The 16,996-nt window shown below is 41.4% G+C and overlaps 1 protein-coding gene across 10 annotated transcripts in view; it reads left to right on the top strand.

Annotated features, from left to right (window-relative positions):
* Window positions 1-16,996, top strand: part of FAM110B (family with sequence similarity 110 member B) — a 114,378-nt gene that overhangs the window by 68,877 nt on the left and 28,505 nt on the right. Inside the window, exon 3 of one of the 10 annotated variants that reach the window (XM_039390414.1) lies at window positions 9,657-9,793. The exons of the other annotated variants lie outside the window; for them this stretch is intronic. The gene's annotated coding sequence lies outside the window, so the exon portion shown is untranslated. The remainder of the gene's footprint in view (window positions 1-9,656; window positions 9,794-16,996) is intronic. 10 annotated transcript variants of the gene reach the window in all.

The raw sequence follows: 16,996 nt of genomic DNA, 5'->3' as shown, positions 1-16,996 counted from the left end.
AAGGAGCAACTCTGGGCTTGTATAAGTGTTTTTGGAGGGATTTGCATAGTGTCTTCGGACACTGTTTCTTCCTTTCCCTCCAGCTTTCTGAAAGGAATATAAATCATAGAGAGTTGTTTCAGTAGATTAATCAAAAATGCTTTGGCATTACCTCTCAACTATAAATGACTGCATCATCTAGAAGAATAAAAACTAGTCAGCCAGATCAAAGGTATTATCCCACTAATAAAGGGACCAAAAATTCCTATTAATTTTCATAATAAAAAAATCTAACTTTACAAATCACTGAACTCAGAGATCAACTTAGAATGTTAGTGCTATCAGCAGGTGATATTATAAACCAATACATCAAGCTCTTATTGACACAACCAGGAGGAACCAATGACTTTTTTTTTCTCTTTTATTTCAACACAGCAAGAGTCAGATATAAGTTCATGTAATCTCAATATTTTTATAATTTTTCTTTTTATAAACAGCAAGACCCCAGGAATACCCCGAGGAGGTTGTTGCAGCAGGCTTATGATAAAAAAATATACGATGAGATAGAAATATCTTGTAATAGAAAATATCCAAATACAAGCCTTCAAGATCTTATTTCAAATACTTGATGCTATTTGAATAAAGACCATTGTGTGAAAACGTGCTGGGATGGATGTGGCTCCTTGTCCCCGCGGGGTCCTATAGTAGCCCTTGTACGAAGGCACTGGTTAGTGAGGGACGGCTGTACTGAGAGCATTTATTCTCCAGGTGATGGTTTTCTTTTTGAGATACAAAGGAACTCATACTTTTAACAAATTTGTGTAAATGTAGAACAGATACTCTGGTCTGTTTGGATGACTGTGAAGATGATGTCTTTTGAACATTGAACTTTATATGAGAATGTTTTTAACATGAATATTCTCAGTTTGAAGATTGTCTGATCAAGGATGGCAGGTTGACTTTTAGGGTATCCAGTGCCATTTAGCATGCCCCAGGGCAGCTGAAACAGCATGATGGGCAGGATCCTGGTGTGTAAGAAGTTCTGAGAGTGAGGTGTCACTGTGTTTTAAATAGTATTGTGACAAGGAAAGAATGTCTCTGTGAGCAGTCTGCCAAAGTAAAACCAGAGATGGGGTGTTAAACCTTTATGTGCCTGGGAACTCAAACTACAGATACCCTTACCAATTCCTAAGAACTAGTTTTTGTTGCTGGTGGTGATGATTCTATTTTTGTTTATATAGGATCTGTTCCTGCATGATAAACAAAATACATTCTTAATAACATTTTTAAAAGTCTGTAAGAATAGCAAAACTAATAATAAATAGTTAAAAGAACAAAACACAAAGATAAAATTCCAATAAAACTCCAAAGCCCCAAACTGAAAAAGCAAGAATTTTTATAACTTGTTAGGTCACAAACTTGATTATAGTGGATGTATAAAAAATGGTGCATTTTGGTAGTACATTATGTTACCATGGTAACATTGACATACTAATTTAGAAACCCTTCAGGCTGGTTTTGAGAACACGGACATTGCATTAGTATACCAAAATATGAAAAGACTTATTGTCAAAATAACTGCTAAATGTTTAGGATTAGCCCATGAGGACTTTTTTCCCCAAAATTGCTATTAGTATTCACATACCTGAACCAGAAACAAGTTAATATTCATTTGTTTTAATGGTTGCACTGAGTTTGTTATTAAATCATTGTTTGCTTTTCAGAATTGGATCTTTGGGGTCCCATTGTGAAAACCAAGTTACATAAAACTGCTTAGTCCCCCAGCTACAGGGGGCTGTTATTAGGGGTAGGTGCTTCATTCTTTCGATATGTGGACTGTATATTACACTTCAAGTCCTGGATATTGACAGATTCTGCATCATCTTACTTGTGTACCGTCACAGATTTTTTGCAGTGGCATTGAATTGTATCAGCTGGACCTGTATTGGTGAGTTTTACTGCCATTTAATTTCTGCATGTTTGAAAAAAATAAGTCTGTTGAAGTGCTACATAACTCGTGCCGTACTACTTCTCTGTTAATCAACAGCCAAAAAAATTGCCAGCAGTAGGGAACATGCCTGTTTTACTTCCTGTCATGGTTAACTTCCTATTTAGTAAAGTAACTTGTAGCCTCAGTTCCTTGGACCTGTTCTCATAAGACCCTCAAAGGCTGCTGTGAGCCCTTGTTTCTATCCAAAGTTGGCAAGAACTGGAGTTGTGTGGGACTATCAAGGCATGTGCAAGCCTGGGGTGCTGGTAAGGTGTGGCCTTTTCACCAGATCTCATTTGGGGGATTTTTGGCAGCAATTGTTCACTCACAGTAGAAAATAACCGTGTTTTTCTGTTGCATATCAATATTTATGTGTGCACAACTGGATTTGTCACTTCTTTACCTAAGTCAGTAAAGTTAAGAAAAATGAATCTTAGCATGGGAAATAAGCATTATTTATTAGATCTCAGTTGAACTAATTCTGCAGTCTAACTAAAGAAGAGTTTTGCCTGAAAATAAGTGACAAAAAGATTGGAATATCAAGAAATACGGTTAAAACAGAGTTGACTGAACAGTAACCTCTTTGCAGAAGTATATTTAACCAAGTCTGCTTTGTATTGACTTGGTATATTTCTTGTTCCCTGATAATTTTTTAAGAGGGGAGTAGAGGCAGGGTTTTATCTTAAGTTTTAAGTGGTACTAAATTGACAGATCTGGAAATCAACAGGTAAGATTAGATCACAACGCTAATTTGGCCAAAATTGAGGCTATTCTAGATCCTGAGCTTTTATTAAAAAAAATCAAAATAAAAAGGGCTTTTTAAGCCTTTCTGGTCATGAGCATTACTAAACCTGTGAGCAGAATGCAGCTGAAGCACTCAGTTTCTCAGGTGTCTCTGTACTACCCAGAGCTCAGAGGTGCTTTGTGTCCCATGCCAGCCTCAGAGAGTGTTGACTCTGAAGCAGAACAACTGCAGCCTGTGTCTGAAGGCTGCTGTATCTTCTCATCTGAACATGCAGGGAGTCTTCCCATGTGCAGTCCTCCTCTGCAGCTTGAGGGGAAAAACACCCCAAACCAAAACAACGTGATGCTGTGTTTGTGCCAGGATTTCAAGCTTTCCCATCATGATTAATGCTGCGCAGGTATGAATTTACAAGGAGTAATCAGTGCTGTGAGCAGGGCATGTCATATGTATTAAATAAAGTAGATAAAACTTACGATTTTTAAAGCAAAACTGAACAAAGCTAAAGGAAATAATCCATGATTCTCACCATTAAATGCACTCAGAATTGAACTAGGCTATAAATTGTGCTTCTCCATGTCTTCCCCACCTCCTTTTGGGGAAAGGACATTATTTTTAACCTGAATCAATTCTTTATCTTGATTCTGCTGCACCCCTACAAGCAGTTGCACCAATGTAACCTAAGGGCTTTTTCAGAAGAAAGGTCTTCCTGCCACAGGAGAGGCAGGCAAAGCCATGTTCCTGCTGGAGTACAGCTTATTCAAGTGCAGAGGGTGCCTGCAGCCACCCATCCTCATCACCATGCCTCTTCTTTTGACAGCCTTACCCTGCCCCAGACACACTAGCTACAGCATCCTGGTGATGTCTGCTGGGCCAAAATGGCCTCATTTTAATTCAGAGAGGTTACTGATCAATGCCGGAACAGTACCTTAGGAAGCTGGTCTCAGACTGGGATGGACTCCTGACCAGATCTTGGGGTAAGGTTGTGGCAAACACCCATGAGACTCTTCCAGGGGGGTGTAGCAAAGAGAGGAGCACTGCCTCATCTCATCAGTATGGGTGGAACATGGGCAATGTCTTAATGGCTGAGTTTGCTCACTCATGCTTGGTGGCAAGAGTGAGCCTCAGCCCCCGAGACCGCAGCTGTGGTGTGTTCCAGCCTGGCTGTGCTCCCCCTTCCCCTGCAGCGTGCCGGCCCACCCAGATGCCATGGTGCGGGGGAGCTCCTGCTGCTGAGCTATCCCAGCTGTGCTTCAGCTGCCTGCTGCTCCCTTTCCCCTGCAAAAGTAAATAAATATTTAGAGTTTGAATTACATTACCTAGCAAGAACAATTTCCTTTTTTCACATGCTCAGTAATGGCAGCAATAACATTTGGAAATTACCTAAAGATAAAGAAACCTCCAAGTGTGTCTGGATTTACCTGCCTGAAATATAATTTGACAACCAGTTGCTTAATTGAAGAATTTGTGTCCTGCCCAAGCATCCTGTTCAGTTTTACCAGTTCCACATCTCTTTGCTATTAAATGTTTTTTCTGGATGTCTGAGAGGCTCTTCTCATCTGTGGTTCCTAGAGAATCAGTGTCCTATAGTTTTTCAAGCTTGAAATAGATTACATGATTCTGGGAGCAGGTACTCATAATCTAATTGAATTTGGGGGTGGGTGGGTGGGTTCTTTTTTCTTTTATTTATATGTTGAGTGGTTTGAGAGGGTTTTTTGTTTGGGTTGTAGTTTTGTTTTGGAGGGTTTTGGTTTTTTGGGCATTGGTTATTTCATTTGTTTGTCTTGTTTTGTTTTCTTTGCTTGCCTGCCTGCCTGTTGAGGAGAGACTAAGGCATGAAGACAAAGCCGAGGTCTGCCTCCAGCAGAAGCAGCCACCCTCTGCCATGCTGTAGTACAGAATGTGAAAACAGAGGCTGTTTTGTTTCTTTCCATGTCCCAAATCCAAATGCCCGCTCCCAGCATCCTGATGCAGGCCGTTTGTGGGCCTGTTTGTGAAGTGCCAGTATAAGACAGCCCTGTCCTCTCCTCATCCCTTCACCTGGAAGGAAGATGTGGGTGTATAATCACTGGGCTGTTGGGGCTGTCCCTTCCCACAAAGGTGGGGTGCTCTTACCCGCAGCCCCTGTGCCAGCACCGTGTTTGAGACTTAAGGTTTGGTTTTTTGTGCTAGTGCAGTACAGACTGGTTGGATTTGTAGAAGAATGTCCCAGACTCCTTTTCCAAGCATGTTGTTTGGATGATTTTTTTTTTTGTTGTCTTGTATGCTGTTTTTCAAAGGCTGCATGTTTTCTCCTCGCTCCAGGGTTATTTTTGTTTGGTTTACCCTAACTTCCGTGAACACCTAAGAAGTCACTGCTGTGGTCCTTTGTGCATTTAGCAATGCTCCACACTAGGAGAAAGATGGCTTGCAGGACTGGTCATTCACAATTTTTGTTTCCGGTGCCCCAAGCTTTTATTTCCCTATACATTAACATTTGCCATGCCTGATGAGACTGGGTTTTGCAGTTGGCATCAGTGACACAAGTTGCGTGTTTTTTAGCAGTCTAGCAAAGGGATAGACAGAGAACAGAGCTGTTGTCACAACTGGAATTAACATGCCATATGGTCCCTACATCACCTTTCTCTTCTATATTTATCTACTGCAGAAAAATTATTGAAAACAGTCTTCCATTTCCAAACTCCGATCTTCAGTGCAAACTGTTTCTTTTTCTTCCCCGACTTCCTGCACTTTGTTTGCAGGAGGCACTGTTTTTCTTAGACTAGCAAATAAAAAAATAACTCCCCAGCTGCTAAAAATAACCTAGCTGTAACTCTATAAAGAATCAATTTCTGCATTTTTTACTTTTTAAGCAGGAAAGTTGTTCCCAGTAGATTGGCATCTCTGTCATATCTATTTTTCTCCAATATGGCAATATAATCTCTGATCCATGGATCTGTTAGTGATGTTTTCTCTTCAGTTCGCAGCTTCCCATTGCTTTATTAAAGAAGTTCAGTCTAAGCTTATATAACTTTAATTCTGGGTTGTCGGGGGTTTTTGTCTTCAAAATAGGTTATATGTAATTTCTGCCAGTATTTTACGACTTTCAGTCAAAATTGCTTCAGCAAAAGTAATCTGATGGGTAGTGTAATAAAACAGGATTTAGCTGTGCGTGTTTCTTGAAAAACTTTGTCCCGCTTTGTCTCTCCAAAAGGCTTCATTTTTGTACTTTCTAAACTAAGCTGATGATATGAAGGAGATTCAGATGCTCTTTGAATGACATTTGAATTATGAAGAGCTGAAAATACATGTCTGGACAAATATTCAAAGTTCAAAAGAATCTAAAGAGGTCAGAAACAAAATGTAAAACTGTAATTAACTGTACAAAAGTTAATCCCAAAGAAAACTATTGCATGTTATAGAGAAACCTCAAAAAGGGTAATGCCATAAAATACTTGGGAATATTACTATCAAGGGTCTGAAATACGATGGGATGGAGCCTTACAGCTGTTGGTTACGTAAAGATGCCCAACTGTATATACTGCAGAGGGGACTTGTAGACAGTTGTAGATGCTTTATCCCTTGTGGGAGATGAACAATATTTGAAGGATTTCAGGAAGGAAAAGCACAAATGTGAGAAATAAAATTGAAGGCAAAATAAAATTGAAATACAAAAGAAATTTTTAGCATAGGTGATGTAACAAGAATCATGAGTTAGCAGAGAAAAACATAAAAGTAAACCCACAGAATGGTCTGCTACAGAAATTGGGAAAAGGCTCTAGCACTTGTGGTCTCTAGTACTAGATCTTACAAGCCATTAGCTAAGAGATGGTAGAGAATAATCTTCAGTTGTCTGGGTAATGGACTGGAGAAGGGATCAACTCCTTTTCCTAACGTCTGTAATTCCTAATTGCTTATTAGACTTTTATATGTATGAAAGTTATAGGAAGACTGTCTGTCTCTCTGATTTTCCTGCAGATCTCTCATCAGTGAAAAAAAATTGTGTCCTGTGAATGAACTTTCCTCTTTCTCTAGAAACCTATTAACTAAATTAGACAATATGAACTCTACTTACTGTGACAGATCTGCTTTCTGTTGGCATGATACAAAGATGATGCTGGCTTTTCTTCCCTTTATAATTTCATTCTCAGGTCTTTCATGTAATGAATGTCCATTTACATGAAGTGTGGGGGCTCTTTTTACCCCAACTTGGATCTATTCTGACACATCTCCTTATTCTCTTTTCTAAAATTGAAAAACAGATAATCCTTTAGATTGGAAAGGACATTTAATATCATGAAGTCCAACCCTTAACCTACTGCTGCCAAGGCTACCATTAATGTGTCCCTAAGGACCACATCTCCACATGTTTTAAGTATCTCCAGGGATGGTGACTCAAGCATTTCCCTGGGCAGCCTGTTCAAGTGCTTTTGGGGAAAAACTTTTCCTAAAATCCAATCTAAACCACCTGTGGTGTGACTTGAGGCCATTTCCTCTTGTCCTACTGCTTGTTGCCTGGGAAAAGAGACCAACCCCTACCTCTCTAGAGTCTCCTTTCAGGCAGTTGTGGAGAGCAATAAGGTCCCTTCTGAGCCTCCCTTTCTCCAGGCTAAATAGCCCCAGTTCCTTCAACTGCTCCTCGCAGGACTTGTGCTTCAGACCCTTCACCAGCTTCGTTGCCCTTCTCTGGACACTCTCCAGCACCTCAATGTCTTCTTTTGTAGTGAAGTGCCCAAAAGTGAACACAAGACTCGAGGTGCGGCCTCACCAGTGCCAAGTACTGGGGGACAATCATTACCCTAGTCTTGCTGGCCATGCTATTTCTGGTCATGCTCCAGGTAAAACATCTAGTAACATTTATCCAAAACTCATTAAAACAAAGTTCCTTCTCATAGTAAGGCCCGTCCAGATTGGTTTTCCCCTTTGTAAATCATTTGCAATGAGTCTACGGCAAGCTTGGCTGCTTTATTTGCTAGTGAATATTCAGTAGGTTTTGCTTCTCTGGTGATCTCTCTGTTAATCTTTGGCTAAGGCTATAGCCAGTGGGAAAAAATCCTCCCAGGTTACCTTACTTTGGACTGCCCATGCTGCCTGTGCTCGAGGATGTCCATGGGGGAGCACTGCAGTTTTGAGCCAATAGGATAAGAATTATGGGGCAAACTAAAATACATTGCTTTCCATTAAGCCTTTCCCCTCTGGATTCATGTGTAATTGAACAGTTGTGCACACAGTTGTACAAGAGCCATTCTTTTGTATAAACAGACTAGTTACTGTGTTGCGTGAAGTGTATAATCCCTTTTTTTATTTTTTTTTAAGAACTACAGTTGAAAAAATACAAATGTTGAGTCCGACAGCTAGAAATCAGCTTGAGTAGGTGTGGTTGCAAAGGAGCTGTTGGAGCTTGCCCTGCCTAGGACGGCTTCAGCCACTGCAGGAGACTGGGTGCTGGGAAGCTCAAGCTCCAGCCCTCCAGGGAATAGCAGAGCCCCAAGGGAAAAGAGTCAGGGCTTCCTCCATTTCACCTTCCACTAACATGGGACCCAGCTACATTTCTCACCTTCCTGCAGCTACTCAAGAGTTTTACTCTCTCGACTGTGGGAGGGTTGGCTTTGCAGAAAGGTGGGTAGTCTGCTGGTTTGACAGCCTCAGCGCCCCAAGTGCTGTATTTATCACCAGGGAGGTCTGGCCTCGGTGCCGGCTCCCCCCCAGCATTTGTCAGCGCTGGGTCAAGGTGCCGGCACGGCAGCAAACAGCCTCCAGCAGAGATAATTCTTATCATGTGTGCTGCTGGCTCAGCTCCGCTTTTCCTCACATGGTGACAATTTCTGCCTGCCATCGGTTCCCCCTTTGTATCCCAGTCATGCAGGCAGCAAACACGGCCAAAGGATGTGTCCTCATGCAGTCTTAGTGTTTGGGACTTCAGTCTCCATCAGCAAACTTTGGGAAAGTGAATTCTTCTTCCTAATCACTTTGCCGTTTCCTGACATATTTTTCATTAAATGTCTCCTATGCTGACTTTGTTCTTTAAATTGCATTGCGACTGTTGTCTTGTTCAAGGCGCAGGTCAGCAGGAAAACAGTTAAGCGTGGAAAAATACGCTGTTGCTGTTCACTGGGGTCAGAGCGACCTAAATTCGAAATGGTCTGTGCTCCGTGGCTGATCCAGCATCCTCAGGCTGCAGCCTGTCTGTCTGCTGCAGTTGCAGACCAAGAACAAATTTTGTTGAGGAGCAAGATTTCCACCAATTTAATCTACTAAAATTTGGAGTTTAGAAATCTGGGGCAAAATGGAGGGAAATAGTGAAAGCAAGAGAAAGAAATGCAGAAAAAGAGAAGTTGTAATTGAGAAGTTTGAGTGAAGCACAAGATGTGTTTTGGTCATATGCTGGAGTGTGTTTCAGCAGTTCAATTTGTTAATTTTCTAGAACAGGCATGAAATTGCTATATTTATGTATATTAAAATTAATCATAGATTACAAAAGCAACCCATTAGTTTTTTTGGGGTGGGAGGAGAAACTAAGAGCTGCCTGAAGGCAAAACATTTCTAATTGTTCGGGGTTTTCTTTAGTTCCATTTTTTTAAGAAAGCTCCTTTTTTATTGTGTGTTTTGCTGTTGCCCACACTGATGCTGGAGGAGAGCATCTGTGCAGTCTGCATAAATTGATTCAGAGGGTGCCCGACTGTGCTCGGTGCTTCCTTCAGGTCACGGCTGCCACAGTTTACCACTGTCTTTTTAGGCGTGCATGAACCGGGACACACGCGTCCAAGATGTGGGAGTGCGAGTTTTAGGAGCACTTGGTAACAGCCCCCGCACATGCTGAATGTGATGCCTGCTCACAGGAAAATACAGAACAGAAAAAGCCAGGGAGGTTTTCCTGAGGAATAGTAAGGTGAAGCTTGTAGGAGCATGCCTCGCGTTGCTTTTGCTGTTAAAAGCAGATACATTTTTTTTTTGGTTTCCTTCTAGGCCACAAAATGCTCCCGACTTCTTTCCTGATGCCCAGTGATGGCACCAGTACCCCAGGCAAGGGATCCTGCCCTTTCCTCTTGGACGAGGGACAAACCCTCGGTCAGTGGTGAAGACTCAGGAATATTTTTTGCAAGGTCTGTCTAACTAATCTGAAGAATTTTTGGGGTTTTGATAGGGTTTTGAGCACAATAGAAGTGAAGGTTTGGGTTGGGTTCTCTCCCACACCTTTTTTCCTTGATTATGAGAAATTTCTGGGTGGTTGTGCTGGTTGAACAATCCAGAGGAAAACAGCAGCATTCCTGCAGGGGCTTGCAAGAATTTATACTGGGTTTTTGCTGACACCTATTTTTATATCAGAGATGGCAAAAACATACTGACATATCTAGTCTGTCTGCTTGGGAATACATTTCATTTCCATATGCATCCAGCCTTGCAGTGGGTTTGATAAGTTGGGTTGCTTGTTTTAGCTCATCTGCACTTCTCCCTTCCCTTGGAGCTGATCCAGAAAAATATCTTGAAAGAGAAGGCTCTACATGGGGAGAATGAGATTTAATTTGCATTATGAAGAAAATGTGAAAAGTTTTCACAAAATGTGATGACTAGATTTGATATCCTGTAGTTTTAGTTAGTCCAGAAGAGATTTTTTTTTCTTCCCTCTGAATCCTAGTAATCTGTGGGGATGGCGATCATTATTAATTTTATTCTTTGGTATTTTGATCTAGGAACTAAATAATTTCTTTAATGAATAGGTTTGCTCTCTATCTCTGACGGTGTTTCTGACATTTTCCACTTACTCTTATCTCCCCCTGCCATGAGGTAGGTTGTGTTTACTCTGTATAAAATATTTTGCATTATAAACAGTGACATTTGCTTAGGATTTTCATCCTTCTCTGCGGGAATTGGTAAAGTATGCAGGATAGGAAAGCAGTGTTTTTTCTGGCATTCAGAACAAAATATATCAATAAATACTATAAACATACACACACATATACACATATATGTAATATAAAAAAGTTCGTATTTCCAATTAGTGAGTCTGGAGGAGGGCAGTGGATGTGGCGAAGAGTCTGGATCACAGGTCTTAGGAGCAGTGGCTGAGGGAGCTGGGGTTGTTTATCTTGGAGAAGACTCCCTTCAATAAGGGGACCTTATTGCTCTCTAGAACTACCTAAAAGTGAACTGGGGGTCAGTCTCTTCTCCCAGGTAACAAGCGGTAGGACAAGAAGAAATGGCCTCAAGTTGCACCTGGGAAGGTTTAGATTGGGTATCAGGAAAGTCTCTTCACTGAAAGGGTGGTCAAGCATTGGAACAGGCTGCCCAGAGAAGTGATGGAATCACCATCCCTGAAGTGTGGCATTTGGATGTGGCACTTGGGGATACAGCTTAGTATGGTGAGGCCACACCTTGAGTATTGTGTTCAGTTCTGGGCCCCTCAGTTCAGAAAGGATATTGAGGTGCTGGAGCGGGTCCAGAGAAGAGCAACAAGGCTGGTGAAGGGACTGGAGCATAAGTCCTATGGGGAGAGGCTGAGGGAGCTGGGGTTGTTTAGCCTGGAGAAGAGGAGGCTCAGAGGTGACCTCATCACCGTCTATAACTACCTGAAGGGAAGTTCTAGCCAGGTGGGGGTTGGTCTCTTCTCTCAGGCACTCAGCAATAGGACAAGGGGGCACGGGCTTAAGCTCCGCCAGGGGAAATTTAAGTTGGATATCAGGAGAAAATTCTTTACAGAGAGAGTAATCAGGCATTGGAATGGGCTGCCCAGAGAGGTGGTGGATTCACCATCCCTGGAGATTTTTAAACGCAGATTGGACGTGGCACTGAGTGCCATGATCTAGTAAATGGACTGGATTTGGACCAAGGGTTGGACTCGATGATCTCGGAGGTCTTTTCCAACCCAATCGATTCTATGATTCTATGATTCTATGATGAACATGGTGGTGCTGCATTAATGGTTGGACTCGATGATCTTAGAGGTCTTTTTTTAACCTTAATGATTCTGTGATTCTAATTATCTCTTTTCAACTTCTAAGCTTTCTCCTGCAACACTGAAATTAATGGCAACATTTTGACATTTCAGTTACTCATTTTCTACTATAGCTACTCATGGTGAATGAAAGAAGGTAAATGAATTCAAGCAGGGAGAAAAAGCTATTTTATAAGGATTAATAAGGTAAAGTAAAAAAAGATCGTGAGTGAACTTTTAAAGAAGTTTTCACTGGCAGCATGGCATATATTTATCTTCCAAAGCATGCATGACATCACGTGAGAAAGGTGCAGTCTGTGACATTGATATAATGTGAAAATGTAGCACTTAGAGATTTATTTAGCAATTTAGGGGGATGTTACCCCAAGTTATTGTGCTTCTATGTACTTAAAGAGAAAGGCACATAGGTATTTAGGTCTTGCACATTTACTGACATGAATTTTTTCAGAAATAGCAGTAGTTGTTTAACTTTGTGCACTGTGGAAAACAGGTATATATTCATACTTGTTAAATTTTATTTTTATCTGCCTAGAAGAAAACCAAAAGATTTACCCAAACACCATGCCCAAAATTCAGAATACTCTATGTTTTTGCTGAAGTCTTGGAGCAGTTACAGAAAACTAACAGAACCTAGGAAGAAGGAATAAAAAAGCATATGCAGTTGTTTATTTTAAATACTCCCCAAATTGGTGATTCTGACAGATTTTTCTTGTGAGCTGTTGCCTCCTGTACATTTTAAAATATGAAGCTTAAAAACCTGATCTTTTGATGTACCTACTTATTCCTGTTTTGTCTTATCCTTTTGCTTTTATCCATATATTTTAACCCAGAACTTGTAGCGAAATTCAAGCTTTCAAAAAGGTTCACAAAATCAGCAATTTAGTGTATGGTTTGTCACTTTTATAACAGCTGTAAGATAAATAAATAATAAAATATTTACAGCACAAGGGCAGGCAGTTTTTGTGATAGCCCCTTTTCATATAAGATTACAGCTAAAAAGAGGCGAAGTGCTCAGTTTCATAATTCACTGAAGTTTGACACTTTTAAAGTTTGTGTTATAACAGCACTTCATAGGCTATAGATGGGGCTGTTTCAAGTTCTGTTGTAAATCTGACTTTACAAGGCTCTAATGTTCTGTAGGCTAATAAAAATCACTCTAGGATTGAATGTATGAAATAAAAAATTTGGTGGTTTTAATATATTTTAATGTTCAGGGTATTTTGTCATCTTAGATTTTTTTTCACCAAAATCGCATTGCTCTTGAATTTTGTAATAAATCTTAAAGCTTACCTTCATTTCTGAGGGGGGAGGGGGAAGAAAGAAAAGGAAAAAAGAATAAGGCATCCCAGATATAGAAGTCTTGTGTCTGCACAGTAAAGTTTAAGGTATCAACATGAGCTTTTGGCACTGGAGAAAAGGGCATAAATATTGAGCATGAAATATAGTGTAGTAATAAGTGATAATGTTTTCACATGGTTAAAGTATAAGCCTTCCATGAGCTACAGAGGATAAGCTGTAAGCCCCAGAAAGTTGGCTTTTCTGGAAGACTACCCCTGTGCATTGCACATCTCTCCTTGTTTGAAATGCCTGGGTTTAAGCAGGAGAGGAAATTGTCTGACCTGAAATTTTGAGGTTTCACGTAGTTTTTGCATAGTGTTGTTTGAAGGATTCACCTGCTTGGCAACATATTATGAAAATGCAAACAGTTTGGAAGCGTGATCTAAAATGTACATCTTGATTCTGTGTAAGCAGCGGTGAGTTACAGGAGAATTTAGCCCACAATCAGCGTGCTGCACTTTACCATGTAGGTGATCGTGGTTCAAGGCAGTGCAGGGCTACCATAAAGTTCCCAGAAACCTTGCTCCCTTCTCTTTGTGGTAGTGATGTGAGAACAGTGAAGACTTAGGCTCAGGAATACTGTATTAACATTTCCCTCAATCCCCATGCTACTTTGTAATTTATGCTAGTTGTGTTCAGTACTCAAGTAATTGTTTCTGGCTGCCTTGTCTAATCTGGAAAGAGTGGAATATCACATAAAAGGGTGACACCAGCCCACCTGTGACCTGCAAGGCTTTCAATGGCCTTGTCAGTGGAAAGGAAATCCATTCAGGAGCAATAAACATAAGGGCAGGAGGGACTCTGGAGCAAAGACCTGCAAATTTCTCTCAGCCGTTCTCCTTCCCCTGCATCTGTGGGCTTGATCACGTTAGTTTACTAAGTGAAGTATAGTAAGCTTTCAGAGGGTCGGGGCTTGGTGGCAGTAGCATGCTATCCTCCTTCACCAGGTTGTGTCCTAAGCATTGCTGTTCTGTGCCGTTTCCATGCACAGGTTGACTCTGCCCACCACATAAACTATGCCGTGCAGACCCACGGGAGCCCCAGCAGTCACAAACTCTGGCAGACAATGCACATTTTGGACAAGGGCACACTGTTGTTTTGTCTCTAATTCAGCCACTGGGAGGGACCCTGTGGGCTGGGCTGGCCTCATTTGGACTGACAATCAGGCTTGCATTGCGCAGGTGCACAAGAGACCTGCCAGGAGAAGAAGGGAAAATCAGCATAGAATAAAAGCAGCTCCAAAGGATAGCATGTCCTGTGACCTTTGTCCCTGATGAGGTGGCCAGCTGTCAGCTCCTCCCATCCACCTCCAGCATGACCTTAAGTACAGTTTAAGACTGCTGGCTGTTTATCTAACGTCTTTTGTTGTTCTTTATATGCACTTGCAGAAACTTGTGTAAGGATTCAAACATGAGCATAAGTGTCTTTTCAGATTTTTAGGTATTGCCTTCATTCTGGGTATTTAAGAAGCTATAGTCCACAGCTTTCCTTACAGTTAGGCAAGAAAGTGACTTTTCTTTCCATTAAATGCTGTTGTTTCAAGGTAGGGAGGGAGGAATTGAAAACTAAGGGGACTTCTGAAACTAAGTCCCCTTTAGATATCCTCTGTGGTAAAAAAACAAAGGCTCTTTTGTTAGTATAGTTCTTCATATAGCTAGACCTTCACTTCAGCACTTTTGTATGCTGCATTGTTTGTGTTTTCTAACTTGAGCTTAAAACTGCTAGGGCAGCTGGGGACTTCTTTGCCCTAGCTCTGGTATATGAGGAATTACTGGACCGGAAGAGAGGTTCCCACAAGAGGGAAGACAGGGACAAGAACTTCAGGTGAGCACATCAGGACTCCTCCTAAAGGAAGGACATTAAGGTATGTTTGGTGGTGTGAATGCTTTATTTGCCTCAATTTGCATCCTTTGAATTCATATTGTACTGAAGTCATCCTCTATCAGGCAGGACAGTTTTTCAAGTGCCCAGTGTTGTGAGCATGCATGACAACAAAATCGTTTTATAATGATAGCACCTGGTTGGAGTATATCTGATTGTGTGTTAGACACGTTAGACATAGGAAGTTTTGTTTTAGGAATTGTAAAATAATGTGCCTGCAGGCAACTGTGCAGCTTTGGTGTGAGGAGGACTGTGGAGGATGGTTTCAGAGGTGTAATACAAAAAAAATGCTTGCTCATTTTAACCCTCTGTGCCCTCTGGAGTTTCATTTCAAAGTAAGCAAACTCTTACTTCAAAGTAAGCAAACTCTTACTTAATGCAGTTTCTATTCCTAGGAGGGTTTAGTTACGGGGCAGAAGCACAGACAAGTTTGAACACAGATCAGTTGTTTGCTTTGGTTTTATGTTCACTGGTATCAGCAGTGCATGGTGACTTGGCAGCACAGCAAATCCTGTGATAAGAGTGAATGTGTGGGCAGTAGACTCTCCCTGTGTTTCAACTTGAAATCTTCTGGATGTCTTCTGCTGTTAATGGGATTGAATGTAACTGGAGGGGTACGTTATTACATATGATGAGAAAGCATCTGAGTGATTATTCTTGAAAGGTGGTGTTCTTATTTGAAGGGAAAGGAGGGGAGTGGAAACTTCTTTTTGCCGGCATTGTGATGCAGAGTGACTACTTGTGGGTACCATCTCTACTTGAGTTGTGAAGGCCACTGAATAAAGCCCTGTTTAGGCACATACATTTTTAATGGCATGACCCTTTTGGGATGGCTTTGTGTACTTGTCTACTACCAGATTAGAAAACAGGAGTAGTCTTACTAAGCCTTTTGTCACATGTTTGTTGAGGTTGTAGAAGCACACAGCAAGGATTGCTTTTGCATTGTGTAGAAAGTGAATTCTTCCTTGGAGATCTGCTTATTTTTACTTTTGGGGGTGTGTGGATTTAACTAAAGAACATGTGTTCACATAGTTGTGCCATTTAAATTAAAGTGGGGTGACTCAGTGTGTATTCAGTGCTGCAAGCCTACAGCGACTGCAACAGAACATTTTATTGTCTGAAGACAATGCTAATAATGGCAGTATTGAAACAGCGTTGTAATTTCACAAGACGATATTCTGTTCCCAGAACTGCAAAGTGACAAAGATATTTGCCATTGTCAGACAGGGGAACAGGAGCTGACCTGCAGTGCAAACAGAGCCCTCCGCTTCCTCTGGGCTGGGCTGGGCTGGGCTGGGGTGCCCTGCCCCTCTCTGCTCCTGCTTTCTGGGACCTGCTCCAGAGTTTGTCACAGCAGCGAGCACCCTTGCAAAGCGAACTCTCCAGCAGTCGGCTGTGCTGAGAGCTGTTGTCACACAGCCACTTCCCAGAGTGATCCTACTCTAAGCTGCTTTCATCCAGCAGGTGAGCCATCCACCAGCATCCTGGCCAGCCAAAATGGCTGGGAGGGCGTGTTCTGCTTCTGGCTGCCCCTCACCTATCGCTGCTATAGTGTTTGGCCACACCAGGTATGCAGTTGGCTGAAGGAGAATGCAGTATAGGTGTAGTCTTTTGCAGTTAATACATTGTGGATTCCATAGCATTCCCATAACTTATAAAACAGCGGTTCAGAAGTGAAGTGTTTTACATTGATTATGTGTTTCTTTACCATGAGCTTTCATGGAAGGATTGTAGGATGAAAGCAGTGTGGCTGTGGTGACTAGTGGAGGGCAGCTATGCCTGTCTTTGTAGCTGAGGTATAGCTTATAAGTGCAAATAAATTGTCACTAAGAAATTAATAAACATTACGTATATGTTATTAATCCTTAGCACTACCTCTTACTGTCTAAAAACAATACTAAGTTCCTTATCAAAACAGTTGTTAATAATGCTTGGATCCTGAACAGGTGCAGTGGTGGGAGCTATATAGGTTTATTCTTTCATAGGAAATATTAAAAATAAAACATTTCCACCCTCCTAAGTACTCCTTTTCAGCGGGTTCCTGTTATACTGCTGTAATAGTCACATTGAATAATGACAGTGTGGACAACATGATGAGAAAATGAACCAAAGAAGAGATTGTTGGCAGTGTGGA

The sequence above is a fragment of the Pipra filicauda genome, unplaced genomic scaffold, assembly GCF_003945595.2.
Source record: "Pipra filicauda isolate LSUMZ 115617 unplaced genomic scaffold, ASM394559v2 scaffold81_size6448238_pilon, whole genome shotgun sequence".
Lineage (NCBI taxonomy): Eukaryota > Metazoa > Chordata > Aves > Passeriformes > Pipridae > Pipra > Pipra filicauda.
The sequence above is the reverse complement of the archived record's forward strand: the minus strand, read 5'-3'. Positions and strand labels throughout refer to the sequence as shown.